Source organism: Oxyura jamaicensis, chromosome 1, assembly GCF_011077185.1.
Source record: "Oxyura jamaicensis isolate SHBP4307 breed ruddy duck chromosome 1, BPBGC_Ojam_1.0, whole genome shotgun sequence".
NCBI classification, from domain to species: Eukaryota; Metazoa; Chordata; class Aves; order Anseriformes; family Anatidae; genus Oxyura; species Oxyura jamaicensis.
Genome location: NC_048893.1, coordinates 61,935,364 through 61,950,410, shown reverse-complemented (window position 1 = coordinate 61,950,410; position 15,047 = coordinate 61,935,364).

The window sequence follows — 15,047 nt, the reverse complement described above, 5'->3', positions numbered from 1 at the left end:
TGTCTTTGCACATACACACATACATCCTGTCTTCTGCAAGCGCAGCACACAGTACATCGCAAACGTAGCACACATTAAGCAATGAGTGTTGTCTACTTATCCATTCGTAATCAATCGCCCTCTACTTTCTAACCCCACGTCTCACAAGTTTTTTTCACATGCCTTCTTACATTTCTGCCTGCATAGACAGGAAGCACATGAAACCATCACAGCGAGCTCAAAGGGGCTGTTCTTGGCTTCCCCCATAACAATATGAGACACCTCCAAGGAGCACGGGGTCCTCACTCCAGGGAGGCCACAGCAGTCATTCAGCTTTAGCTGCTGTGAAGGGGTGTTTGTGTGTCAGGGAGGACAGGAGAGACCAGTGCCTCCTGCTGTGCCTGCCAGCTTGGAGGGCTAGCAAGGCACAACATGGCTGCAGGTGAAAGCAAAATGTGATGTCTCTGAAGAGGACAAGAGGAAAAACATTTCATAAAGTGCGTGTAGGCTATGGCTTTTTATTCAGTTACATCAAAACCTTCTATGGACTTCATTTTATTATATATATTTTTAGGACATTTGAGTAAATATATTTTAGAGTTTATTTCAGCCGTGGGAAGGCAGAAGCTCCCAGGCTGCTGGCAGGTACCAGCGGGCCTCCCACGTCATACCTTCTACACAGGAAATACAGCATAACCACAGTAGGCTGCTGCTCAAGGAGCAAGGCTAAGAAGTTCAGCAGACTCATGGGCAGCAAGAGCTTTCAGGCACCATCTCTGACAATGCTAATTTAAATCAGATTAAAAGCACCCCTACCACTAGCAACTTGTTCCCAACCCAGTGCTCTCACTGTGTTATAACAAACTGCCTGTGATACATAGTGAGCAAATACCCTTAGTTTAACAAACAGCTATTTCTCTTGCTATTTTTCAAGAGATTCAAGTCACAGTTTGCTTCAAGTGTTGGCATTAACACATTTTTTATCTTGTACTGCTTGGTGAAGGGTCGAGTACAAATATAACTAATATATCTAAGAAAGAATGCATAGGGAGAGCACTTGAAGATGAACAGGAGCTGAAGATGGTGAAACCTGTTGGACAAGCACCAGGAACTGAAGAGAGCATGCGTTAGGGAGAAGGGTGAAGAGTTCAGAAGAGAGGAAGACTCCTTACTTCATCTAGAAGACCACCTGAGCGACCACCAGATAGCACTGAGCATGCGCCAAGGGGAGGAGAACTAATTAAAATAGAATACGAGGCTGATGTTGTAACCTATAATGAATATGCATCATCTTATGTAATCACAATAGTATAAATTTGCGGTCGGGATGTAACGGGATTTGAAGCCAAATTTGGGCACCTGCCCCTGGTTTCCAGTGCTGAATAAAGCACCTTCATATAATCACGTTGTGGTTATGTGCCTGCTACGCTAACACAAGGAGACCAGCATCCTCAGGAGCTGCTTCTACAGCAGCTCATAGTCTACCAAGCTTCACAAAGCAGCACTGTACGTCAAACCGAAACTGGTACTAGGGTACCTCAGCAGTTACACATGCTGATCTTAAACAGATTCAACCACAGGCAGCTGCAGAAAGAACTTCAGTCAGGTCAGACTAAACATGGTATTTTACCAGCACAATTTCCCACCAGGCTGTAACATGATTCAAGAAGTGCTCAAGAACAAACTCTGCAAAGATGCTATTATTAAGTTGGGCCCCAGCCTGTATCAGTGCGTGTTTTTTTTTTTCTTCTCAGGTGCAGCAGGCAGCACTTCCCTTTGTTGAACTTTGTGAGGCTCCACTTTGCCCATTCCTCCAGACTGTCAGCTGTCTTTACTCACAGAGAAGTTAACCACTGTTCCCAGCTGCAGATCATCTGGGAGAAAGAGTATGCACTCTGACACATTGCCAGTCACTGCTGAAGATTTAAATGGTATGACCCTGGTATTTACCACAAGGGACTGGCCTGAATCTTTTATTTGTGCTGCTGATTACAACCCTTATAACCTGAGAGTTGGGTGTTTCTAGCGTACGTCACCGTCTAATTATCCCAACATTCCCCCTCATCTCAGGGACCTGGGAATCCTGAATGCAGGTCTTACCAGTAAAGACCAAGGTGAAGAAAGCACCGAGGATCTCAGCCTTCATGTCTGTCTTGCAGTGTGAGGTGCTGGTTCTTTTGAATCTCAGGGGAAAAGGCACAGGATATTTAAGAGAAAAAGTCTATTAAGAGTTCTCAAGAACTCTAACATATCCCATCTGTTGCTGGAAACCATGCAGAGATACAGCATTAGATGGTCCTCTCTGGTAGACCCACAGCATTCTATGCAGAACTGCACTTTGTGATAAGGTTCAATGACTTCACTGCCCTTCACATCTTAGTAGTATTCTTCTGGATAGAGTGATTGGTCTTTTACTTATACAATACTCAGTATTCTGGATGGTACACTGAAATTTGTACACTGAAGTTTGCCAAGAGTGTTACGCTTTTACACATTCCCATGGGATCAAGCTCTTACAGTGCATACAGGTAGTGTTAAGAAACAGCACACACCGTCATCACACTGTGTGCTCGGGTTATTTAGCAGTCACTCATGCTAAAGCTCTTACCAAACTGTCTGCCCCTAGTCAGAACTCCATGCAGTCCCCACTGCCCTCTCACATGAGAGAACTTGCCCAGCTTACCTTCCTAACCTGTCCTTAAAAAAGCCTGTATCCATTCACTGTAGTACTCCAGTTTGATGAAATATCTAACCTTATCTCCATTATTGGGGGTGATACTGTAGCCCCACAGTGGGGCACAGGACTCTCATTGCTTCTGTTTGTTCCCCATGATGCATGCATTAAATGTACAGTTGCTTTAGAGAGGCACCCAATCATACTGATTTCCTAAAAAGAGGTTAAGGCCTTGCCCTACAAACGGAGGTGAACAGGACAGCATTATATGGACGTATTTGGGCTGACACCACTTGATCCCTGTTTTATTGATTAAACCTCCTTGGTTCACATCAGGCAACACCATTTGCTTGCTAATCTGATCTAGAATTTCTCACTTGTCTTTTTTTTTTTTCCCCCCAAATCATTCTTAGTTAAAAGCTCCTATGAGGTTGGCCATCCTGTTGACTTCTTCCCCCCCCCATCCTAGACTTGGCACAGTTGATTCCATCTCTGTCAAGCAGTAGTCAGTCCTCAGAGAACATGCCACAAACATACAAACCAAAACCCTGTTATTGACTAATAGAACTGAGTAAACATTATATTGGCCCTTATGTCCTTAACCATCAACTTAGAACCATATGTGTGACACTTGATACTTTCCAGGTTTTCTCTGGCAATATCACTGATGCCATAAAAAAAACAGTATAGGGACAATAATCAGAGCCATGGAAACTTGCAGGCTCTCCATAATGTCTGAAGCCCAAGTCCTTTGGAAACAATAAAGGCAACAGGCCAGCAGACAAGCCTTTTCTCTACAGCAGAGGAGTCACCCTCCACTAAGTTTCAGTGTTTTGTTCTGGTGCTTCTGTGTGGCTCCATCATAACCAGCTCAAGTGTTTCATTCGACAGAGCACCTAAATTCCTCTCTACAACTCCTCTCTACTGAAGCTATTCTGTAGTTGTAAGACTTCAGTCACAGCATAAGCTTTCCTCTTAGTGCCAGAAGTTACCAGCTTCTAACCTTTGCCATCCTGGAAATCAGCCCTTACCACCCAAATAGGCAAATTCAGGATGTTTCTTTTACCATGTACCTCCAGGGACTCTTGAAGCTATAGTATCACAGAATCCAGTCCATCTCTTCCATCTCTGATTATGCATAACATATGGACCCCACCCTTCAGTTATTTCACAGGATAATATAACTCCTTAAAAAAATACATACCTCCTTAAGCTGAAAGGATTTCCTACTGTCTTGTAAGAGGAGACAAGTATCACTGCCCCCAACCAATATCCTTCTTCTGAAGCTCCATCTGAACTGAGGCCTCTAACATTACAGTAGAAGTTTTTCCAATGTCTGCTAAGATCAGTGCCCTGTGGTACATCCCCACCATTAATGAAGTATGCACTATTACTAGAAAAGGCACTAGCACCTCCTACATCAACCTCTATAGCAGCTTACTACACTCTAGAACCTCCCTTTTAGGCCCAGCTCTTATATATAGACCTCTCCCAAGCAGTGGCTGAAAGGGTGCCAGACCCTCCCTGATCATCGTCAGCTGGAACAAAAACTCCAAGGGCCCTTTGATCAAAGACAGATGACAGAGCTCTTTAGCCTTGCTACATCTTGATAGAAACCAAGGCCTCCTATACCTATCTGTTCCCAACAGCAGCAGGCACCCTCAAGCATCTAAAACACTTCCCAGAAGTGTTCCCAGAGGTCCTTTGGCAATGATTCCAGAAGAAGATCCCAGAACATCTAGAAGCAAGAGCCCAGAAAATGCTGCACCAACTACTGACTGCCACTTCTAGCTGTACTTTCCAAGGAAGATGTTGTGACTATTAAATTTTATTAGCAACGGTCTTAAATCTTGTTATTGCTCAGTGACATGACAGAGAGTTAAGTTGGCAAGCAACAAGTTTCCAGAATTCATGCCAGAACATATATGCATAAATATTTTTTTAAAACCAGTCTGTTGAAGAGCAACACCATGTCTAGCAGTCCATTTCAGCAGTTCCAGTTTTTATTTTGAACTCTGTGTAAGGATCTCACCTAGCCCATCATGACAGCTGACACCATGAGAGTGGCAAGACCTGGAGTTTTTAAGTTAGTAAAAGGAGTACTATAGCCTAATCTTGACCAAGAGTCCAGTACAATGCAAAAACGGGCTGAGAGAGGCAAGTCATGACAAACAGGACCATGCAACAAGAATCAAGTGGCCCTGGGTTGATGACTGACAAGAGAACATTAGCAGGAACAAAATGTATGAGTGTGTAGTGGGAACCATATCAGAAGATGTTGGAATGAGGAGTTAGAGATCCTGAGGTACATGCATCTACAAGTGTGCCTTCCTGCCTCATGCTCATGAATAGTATCTGCTGAGTATCCCACTCTGCCTAAGTGCATGCTGAATGCACCAAGCTGCTCTGGGCAGTGCCCCAGTCTATGTTCTGTTAAATGCTTGCAGATATTACAAGAGGATGTACATATAGCCCTGTTTGACACATGGACCTATCCTTCATGGACATTTTGCATTCTTTGGACAACAACTCAATGGTTGTTTTTTTTTGAGGGAAAATGCTTTTAAAAGCAGTGCAGGTGGTGAGGCACACTGAACCTCGCCATGGCTGGCAATTCTGCACAGTGTGCCACAGTCATCTTGAAAAGGTCTGTCCAGAGCTGACACACATTTGGTGTCCCAGTATCAGAAGGGACATAACATTGACCCATTTCTCTTATTTCCCAAATATTCGATACACAGCATTTAATTATCTGTACCCGTGAACTGACTTTTTATTGAGATCTGAAAAGTACCTTACACGTGTTCCAGTGTAAAACAGTATTATCCACCAAAGGATAACGACTGTGAATATGCAAACATGTATGGCATGATCCTTTAATAGCCACAGCATTAGATCATTTAATTACTATAAAATATATATTCAAAGTGTAGGAACATAAAATTATGACATAAATTCTCAGGTTCTCCTAAGCTGCTAAGGTATGCAAGACCCCCAGTGTTGCCCATGGGGTCCATGTTTATTGCAGAGCAGATCCCAGGTTTCCTATATGACACGTTGAGGTGCTTTGGAGAAAAATACCTGCTTCCACTGCAGTTGGTCCTAACATACTGGTAAGCCTTCGATGCTATTTTTCTTTTTCAGCTGCCACCCCGTAGTCTGTGAATTTCCATTTTATCCCCTTGAATCTCTGACCTGTCATCTTCTGTACTTTTTTTTTTCTTTTTTTTCTTTCTTTCTTTTTTTTTTTTTTTAATAAGACTGATGTTCTATGGTGAATCTGTGAAACAGATCTGGAGATAGCCAGTCTCTTTGTATCCACTACTGTGTTCCTTACCATGCAACTGACTTAACTGATACATTACTTACCATATGGCTTGCCAAATATTGGATATATTTTTGCTAAATCACCAATCTAAGTCCGTGACTCAGTTATTGTATCATCACAAAAATTCTCTCTATATTTGTTCTGGGTTGACAATCTGGTTAGTGTACAATCTCAGTGCGGTGGTTCCCATACCACGAATCTGTGACCTCCTGCTGCCTTTAAATTTCCTCTTACAGAGCAACACCTGAAAGTGCTGGAAGAGTATATCACGATATACTGGCTGGCAGCCTGTGCTGACATCAGGGTGCAAAACCCCTTAGCAGCAGAGATCCTTAGGGGGATGTCTGACACTGTGTAGAGGCAGAGGGTGTAAGGTAGTGGCTGGGTACACGCCAGACAAAGCTGCTGCCCAAGAGCCTGACACTGAGCCAGGTTGGACAGAACAAGTGTCAGGTCCCCAGAGCTCGACTGCATCATCTGGTCAAAGTGGTGGTTGGGGAAGGTAAGCGGGGATGTGTTTGTCTTTGCGCATGTGTGTGAGTGAGAAGCTTTCCTCAGCACAGCCTACCCATCGCTTGGTCTGCTGAATAAATGGAACTGGGCAGTCACGTTGTTTGGTTTTCCTTTCTTCCCTGTGAGAATGAGGACCTCGGTAGTTTGTTTGTTTTTGACAATTATCAACAGTTACCAAGCTTCCCTCCTTCTCTCAGAGATGTGAGATCAACTGTATTTGATTAAAACCTGGTTTCCAAAATAATAGCCGCATTTCATTTAAGAAGACAGGTCATGATTCTGAAGGACTTTTTTGTCGGCAAAACAGAAGAGATAGAACTGGTGCTGTAAGAGAACATTCTGATCCATTGTGGAGCTAGACAACAATCCCAATGTATCATAACCCAGTGGTGTATCCGCATTGCAGCAGGGCGTCAAGAGCAGGATACTAGATCCTACACAAACTTTTGTGGTTTGTTTTCTTTAATGACAGCAAGGCGTTACTTGCAAATGAGGCATTAATGAATGCCAGAGTGATTCATGCTGCATAACTTGTTCCAAAACAATAGCACCCACATACAGCTAATTTTGTTTTAGCCCTGCACACAATTGAAAGATCATTCTGTTTCAGTAGGTTTTTATACAGTTATTCATGTACAAATGTTATGCAACTTTTGTACAGTGGTTGGCTTATTTCCAAAAGTAGCTCCTTTTTTTCTTCAGCATCCTTCAAGACACACTTTTCTGATAACATAAATGATATTTTCTGGATGTGGCACATACTATTCATGCATAGCATATATTCTTGTTCTGGGGTCAGTGAATAGGTTGTGAATTTATTCTTGTCCAGGGTTCATTAAAAACTAAATCTATAAAACAATGGTTCATTAAGAGAATATATATATACCTTTTGCACTATGCTTACTGTGTGCCTTAGTAAACAATCGAAAACACCTTTTGTGGTTCCTTTCTAAGAATAAATATTGCTGTACAAAGCTGTTACATTATCCCTCTTGTCTACTTCACAAATTTCCAAAGACCTAAGGAGAAGAAGAAAAGAGGGGAGACTGCCTTAACCATAAATAATGCCTGTTTGAGTTTAGAAATGTTTAGAGGTAGTGACAGTTGAGCAGTATCTTTCAGAGTTGTAATTTTAACATGCTAAACAAAAGCTTGACAGCCTCCCACAGCTAACCAGAGCTGTCCTCAACAAATCATTGTTGCACATGATGGAAGGATTTACCGCACAGATTATGTGGTTATGTTGTTGTGCATATATCCATGAGCACTGGTCTGATAAGTAAGACGGGGGGGTGTTAAGAGGTGAGTTGTAGCTACACCAGCACAGCTGCAGAGCTTCGGAGTGATAGACATCATGACAGACCCATACAGAAATTTCTGTGTGGGAGGCTGTAATTTTCAGGCATAGTGAATACACCACATATGCAGGATGCCTGGAATTTGCCATCGTTGTAAATGATGAAATCTTTTCCTGGCTCAGAATAAGATACACAGATACACAGATAAATGCATCTGGCTAATCAGACTTGAGGGAATGTAGATGCATTGAGACATCCTCAAGTAATTTTCAACTGATTATTTATTTACAACTGGTAGACTTCTGCTACGCTGCAGATTATATCTTACTCATCTATCATATTCTGCTTGAGACCTTCAGAATAGCTTTTTTTTTTTTTTTTTTCACTCTACAGACTTTGTGACTGTTCACTATCTACATATTACAGTAACTTTCCTACATAGTGTCTTCTAATCCATAACATGTATTAAGGAACTTCTACTTTCGCATGGAAGTTCAGATTTCTCTTTGATTGTTCCATATAAAACAACCCTGTGTTCTTCAGAGCAGTCAGTTTAACATGTTCAATGATGTGCTTTGAGGTTAAGCAGAGTGGTCTCACTGCATAATTTTATTTTGAAAATAATTTTTATAATGCTTCCCATGTGTATTTCAGCATAGGTCTTGTTAATGGAAATCTCATGGTTGTGATGGCCTGATGAGTCAGTAAGGCACAGCCCTCACTGCCCTTAGAAGCACTGCTGTAACAGTGCTTGAAGAACTTGCTGGAACAGGCAGCTAAGTTTTACTTTCGCCATATGAAATACAAACAGGTCACTTTATACCTAACTACTTTCTATGAATCCACAATGGCTACAATGAACTGCTAATATATTATTTGCTCTACCAGCTTTCCTGATTACATGTCATCTACACTAATGACCTGAGCTTTGGTAAAGGTGTCACTCAGCTAGGAAGTGATTTTAAAGAGAGAGAACTACAGTAAGGCCTTTTCCCATGAAAGAAGGAAAGACAGTAAGAAAGAAGGAAAAACAGAAAGATAGAGAAAAATGCTGATTACGGTACCTTGTTACTTCCATGAAATGTCACAAGCTACAAAGAGTGAAAGAAGACAATCTAAAAATGCCAAGTCCTTTCTAAATATACCTGCTTCTTTATTGCAATATAGATGATTATAGACATAGCATTAGTCCACTAGAGTAATAGGTACTTACACTGCGACAATGACAGGGCACATGGATATTGGTAGAGATTCCATTTTATGTTTACTTGGAGAAGTAAAACATATATATATAGGTTTATATCTTAGGCTTACTAATGTAAAGTTTTGTCAAAGCAGTATTAAGATGATTAACATGAGTGAATTATGAATAGTAATGTTTGCAGGTGAAAGCAGAGGGAAAAACTATAGATGAATGATTAAAAGAATACTTAGTGTTGATCCCTAACCAGGGAGATGACTAACAGCAGTAACAGTGGAAAGCACCAAGGAATATATTGTTTGTTGTTGTTGTTTTTTTTCATCATGTCCAGAGAGCTGCACTCCAACATGGCTACAGTGCAGCTGAATTATCAGCGGAAGACCTGCAGTGTTAGGGCCCCGAGGACACTAATAAGCCCTAATGGACAAGACCACAACAGGGGGCTTAGGAACTATATTTAAGCTGAGTCCTGGGCATTCCTTCTCTGTTAAAACTGTGGTGGTAGAGTGTGGGTTTTCATCTTGGCTATAGCTATGATAATACTTGTCTACAGAGCACCTTGGTCCTCCATTCAACCTATGAGCTAGCTCAGCCCTGGACCTGCAGCACTGCTATGATACTGTCTTATGCTCTGAATCCTTGGTTGGATTTAATTGCAGTCTCTGGGTTTTATATTCTTAACTTGCTCAGGTATTGCTCTTCTGCTCCCTGCTTATTGTCTGTGTGCCTTTCCCTTAGGGAGCAGCATTTTTCTGCTATGTGGCATGATCCTCACAGCAGGAGGTGAGTAATGAGATTCTAGCACGCTGCATATGCATTTTCTCTTCTCTTCAGAGCAGCAGGAAGACAGATTATAGCCCTAGAGATACCTGAAGTAGGAAAACAAAAATGAGTAGTAACAAGTCTGAGGACTTAAGGGTGCTGAAAAGAGCAAGGTTCACGCTAGAATTAATATGACTTCTACAGGACCTGTCCAAAAACCAACCAAAACTTCTGTCATGGCCAATCAAGAGATATGGAGAAGACTTTGTAGCTGTTCTGCATCTGCTGTGTGACCTTCAGGTGGCTCTGGTCAGTCTGCTCTGATGCACCCACCTTTGATGCTTAGAATATAAGAGAATAAGTGAAATAACTGTATAAATATATAAGCACCTTTCCCTACTGTAACTGTTAGGGTGAGTTTATTATTTATTTCCTGCATTAATAACTTGTAGCAATTAGGCAATGTATTTGATAAATAACTAAATCATCTCAGTTCCGGAGCAATTCCATAAATTAAGAATAAGGCAACCGTGTATACTGTAATTAAGCAATTAGCTCTTGAGCTTCTGCTGTTGAGTGAGCTCTGTTAAATTGGCTTGCTCTTATTCCATTTACAGATAGTTTAGGGGTATGGCATGTGCCTTATCTCTAACACTGGAAGGTTTCTTTGTCTGACAGTTATGAACTGTTCCTGCTGTCTGGCTCATTAACCTGTATGAATAAGATCCTTTTTCCATGCTAACAAGTATAGTTTTTCCTGAGGCCACAGTATCTCACACTGCTAGCCAGAGTAGGTCATGCCTCAGTGGATTCTGCTGTCACTAGAAACTGGACTTGATGCGTGTCATTCTGAAACCAGACCTGGTGTCCTGCTTTCATTCCTTCAAAGGGTGCTTGTAGAATATTAACCTGCTAATCTACCAATCTGAGTGATGGTAGGGGCACATCATAGGTAACAGGCAGGTAATGATAATATAGCCTCTAGAGTTCCCCTTTTGGAGCTGGAACTGAGGCTGTATTTGTGCAGGATGCCACAAGCAATGCTGGGCTATACTGGCTTCTGTAGTGGATTGTGGGATCTATAATCATATAGACAAAGTGGTTTAATTAGCAGTGTACATAGATAAAAGACTTGTGACCACATGAGTCAAAGAAGGGAGTTCTGGAAGACAAGAGATCTGGAGGATGAGGGTCACCATGGAGCCTGAGGCATAGATAAATAACAAGAGGAGATAAGAGCAAAGACTGCTACGAGGCCCAGGGGAAAAGAAAAGTAACAGAGTGTGACCAAAACCAGCCACGGGATCAGGAAGTTGTGATAAGGTACCCACAAGCCCAAGAGATGCATTGAGACAAGGATCAGCAAATGACAAGGCAAAGGGACCAAAGGACTGTAAAGGTGGGGTTGGAGGGTTTCTGAAGGAAAACATCTGGGAAGAAAGCATATAAAAAGAGCATAGCCAGCCAGCAATAAAGACTCTTACTTGATCACAATAAGAGTCTGTGCAATCAGTCTCTACAGTGGACATAGAGGAAAACAAAACAAAACAACAACAACAACAAACACCAATGTTTCCTCTTATTTCTCTCTAGCAGTTTCAGAAATCATCTCATGTAAAGACAATGCAGAGCCTACTAATGAACATATGCAAGCCTTTAAGAGGCTCAAAGGTGTTGATAGATGGTGGACTTCTGGAAGACAAAAGGCAGTGAAACAAGACTTTCTAGTAAACTTGATTCTGCACAAGGCTGGCAAGATCCAGGTTAGAAGCAGCTTTTGATATCTGGATGCAGAATCTCAGAGTCCAGATGGATGGGTCTGGGCAGTTTGATGCTAACTGGAGAGTATCTGAGATGCTTTATCAGAGCCTTTTAGGAATGGGCTTGAAGTTTAACAAGCTGCTTCATAGGGCTGGCTAGAAGATTTCATTTGAGGCTCAATATGATGGCAAGAACTTGCAATCACATTGAGTAAAGAAACCTTTTTCATGAAGTCACTGAGACTTAAGCTTCTGCAGGATTTTAAACCTTGTGAACAAGAGACTGCAATTCAAAAGTTCTGGCTAAGTGGTACGAATTCTAAGCAGTGTGTGCCTGTTAGCATCCCTTAGGCTAAGGGTGCAGTCTGTGCTTTCTTTACAAGCTTACTGAATTAAAGTAGCTTTAAGCAGAAGGATTTAAGCTATTCTTGACTAGAATTTAGTAGACGATAGAGGCCCAAGCAAATATTTGCTTAACCCTGGACTACTTACAGTGTTAGAGTTCAGGTATGAAGTTGGGGCAAGAACAGCTCAGCCCCTGCACTTTGGCTCCCCAGGCTTGAAAAGACTCTGGGAGAAGACAGCAGCACAGCAGAGAATTGGGGCACTGAGATGGATCTTGGGCAGGGCTCAGAGTAAGCGAGGGCTTTGCTGGGGCAGAAGTTGATCAGCCATCCTGAAGCAGTGTGTGGTATCACCATGATAAAGCATTTTCAGAGGAAGTGGAGCTGAGGCTCCTGTAGTAACTCTTCTCGTTTCATTTTCACTCATTTTTCCACTGCTACTTGTCAGGGAGTTAGACTCCTTTCTGCAGTTTTGTGCTTGTCCTAATGTTCCTGTACACCTGCTGCGTTTTGTGTTATTGCCTTATAATGAATGGTTCAAACAATATTCATCACCCTTTTGCCTCTTCAGTAAACCTTTTCCAGCTGTGCATCTGTTTTCTATTACTTTACAGATGATTGATCTCTCAGACTGCCCCACTTAAATGTTGTGTTTCCTTTGAATTAATTCCTTTGGATTAATTCACAAAAAAAAAAAAAAAAAAAAAAAAAAACTAGAAACGCTCAGTGCCTTGGTCTAGATAGGACAAGTAATGTGACTTAGATTTCCATAAACAACCATTGATTGTTTTGTATCTAGCTGTGTGAGCCAGCACAGGCAGGATGCAGGAACAGCCACAGAACCAGGGATGAAATGCAGAGTATTTATTTTCATCACCTTTCCCACTGGGGGATCCCTGAATCAACATGTGGGCAGAGGCACACAAGCAGAGACACAGGCACCGTGGAACTCTGTCTGGGAGAATCTCCTCCCCTGCTGTTTACGCCTGTTTATCGAGGACTCATGCAGCTGCAGTTTACTGTTGTGCTTTGATCTTCTCTGTATCAGGACAGGGATCTCAAGCGTGTCCAATAGGGCACCTCTAAGTCTGTCATATGCCTGTTATCTATGTGCAGTTGCCCTACTTGTCAAGCACACAAAGGGTAAACAACAAGAAGTATGATATATGTATTTTCCTGCATCACTGCTCTTCAGGCTCTAGGTTACCCCAGCTGCAGCTCACTTGTGTTTAAAACCTTCCACTCTTAATCCACATGAGCAAATGACGGTGTATGCCGAAATGATATGTGAGGTGACAACTATCATCTCAGGAGTTGTCTGCATAGCACATTTTTAGACTTCATTTGAACCTTTGTGGTGGTTGATCTGTAAAAACTACTCATAAATCTGTTTGTTTTTAACTTGTTGGGGGGGAATGAGGCTTTATCACAGGGCAGGAATGTAATTGTCCATAATGCAAATGGAGAACAGATTTGAAACAAGAGGGTGTTCGTGGGATGGAGGTGAGAAGCAGTGACAAGGGAAGATGAATTTCTCTGAATTTTATAAGACTTACAGTGCCCAGCGAAGGTTTGGAGCTGGCTGGCATGTGTTTCCTTCCATCTGTGTTGTGATGGGGATGCTGAGGCTGCAGTGCAGCATGCCGGGACAGCAGGAGGGCAGCTCTGCAGCATGCTGTTCTCAGGAGGTGGCTTGGGCTTTGTGTCCAGCTGAGGAACATATGCTGAACAATTTGTTGAAGGATCAGATGCACAGGTAGAGTTTTTCTCCACCCTCCCAGTAGCAGGGATCAGTAATGAAAGGAACAGGCAGACCCAGCAGATCAAATACATGGCTCCAAGACTGGTGCCACTGATGCGGTCTTGGGTTCCTTGATCATGGGAAGGTCTATATGACACTAGGCCTACTGGCTCCTGATGAGGAGCACCTTTCTTAGTGGGGGAAAAAGGATTTTTGCTCAGGAGTTAGCAGGGCTGATTGGTAGGGCATTAAACTAGATTTGAAGGGGGGAAGGGACAAAAACAGGCCTGCCAGTGATAAGCTATGGGACTGCACACCAATAATTGAGGGACTGCATGCTAGTGAGACTGTTTAGTTTGCCCCATGAGGGGATGGGTTCAGTGAAACACATCTGGAATGTTTCTATACAAACGCAGTGTGAGAAACAAGAGGAGCTAGAAGCCTTGGCCCAGTACCAGACCTACAACATCACTGGTGTAAGTGAAACCTGGTGGGAAGAGGCCTGTGATGGGTGCGTTGCAATGGACGTTTACAGGCAGGTTCTTCAGAAGGGGCAGGCAGGGGGTGATGCTCTATGTAACGGAGGCAACTGGACTAATGGAACTTGCAGTCAGCAAGCGTGGTTGAGAGTCTCTGAGTAAAGATCAAGGGGCAAGCAAATAAAGGAGATGTGGTTGTGGAAGTCTACTATAGACCACCCAGCCATGACAATGACACTGATGAACTATTCTTTAAAAAAACTGAGGTACTTCTAGATCTAGATGCCTTTGTCCTTATGGTGGATTTCAACCTGCCAGATACCAACTGGGAATATCACACAGCTGAGACAAGTCCAGGAGATTCCTGAAGCATGTTGATGATGGCTTCTTGGTACAGGTACTAAGAGAGCTGACTAGGAAAGGTGCCCTCCTATGCCTGTTGCTTGTAAATAGGGAGGGTCTGGTGGGTGAAGTGGTGATAGATGGCCGCCTTGCTCATAGTGACCATGAGGTAGTTGAATTAAAATTCTTTGGTGATAGGAAAACTGCCAACAAAATTTCAACCCTGGATTTCGGGAGAGCAGACTTCAGACTGCTCAGGGAACTAGTTAGCAAGTTCCCCTGGGAAACTGCTCTTAAAGACATTGGTGTCCATCAGTGCTGGTCAGCTATTAAGCACCACCTCCTAAAAGCACAGGAACAGGCAATTCCACAATGTCAGAAGTTAAGCAGGAAGGACAGAAAACTGGCTTGGCTATACAGGGATCCTCAAGAGCTTAGGTGGAAAAAGAAACTACATGGCTGCTGGAAGCAAGGTTGGGCAATGTGGCAGGACTACAAGGATGCTGCTTACCTTTGCAGAGTATCTGGGCAGCCAAAGCTCAATTACAGTTGAAGCTGGCCAGCAGTGTGTGCGACAATAAAAAAGGCTTTAAGTAAGTTAATGGCAAAAGGAGGACTAGACCGAA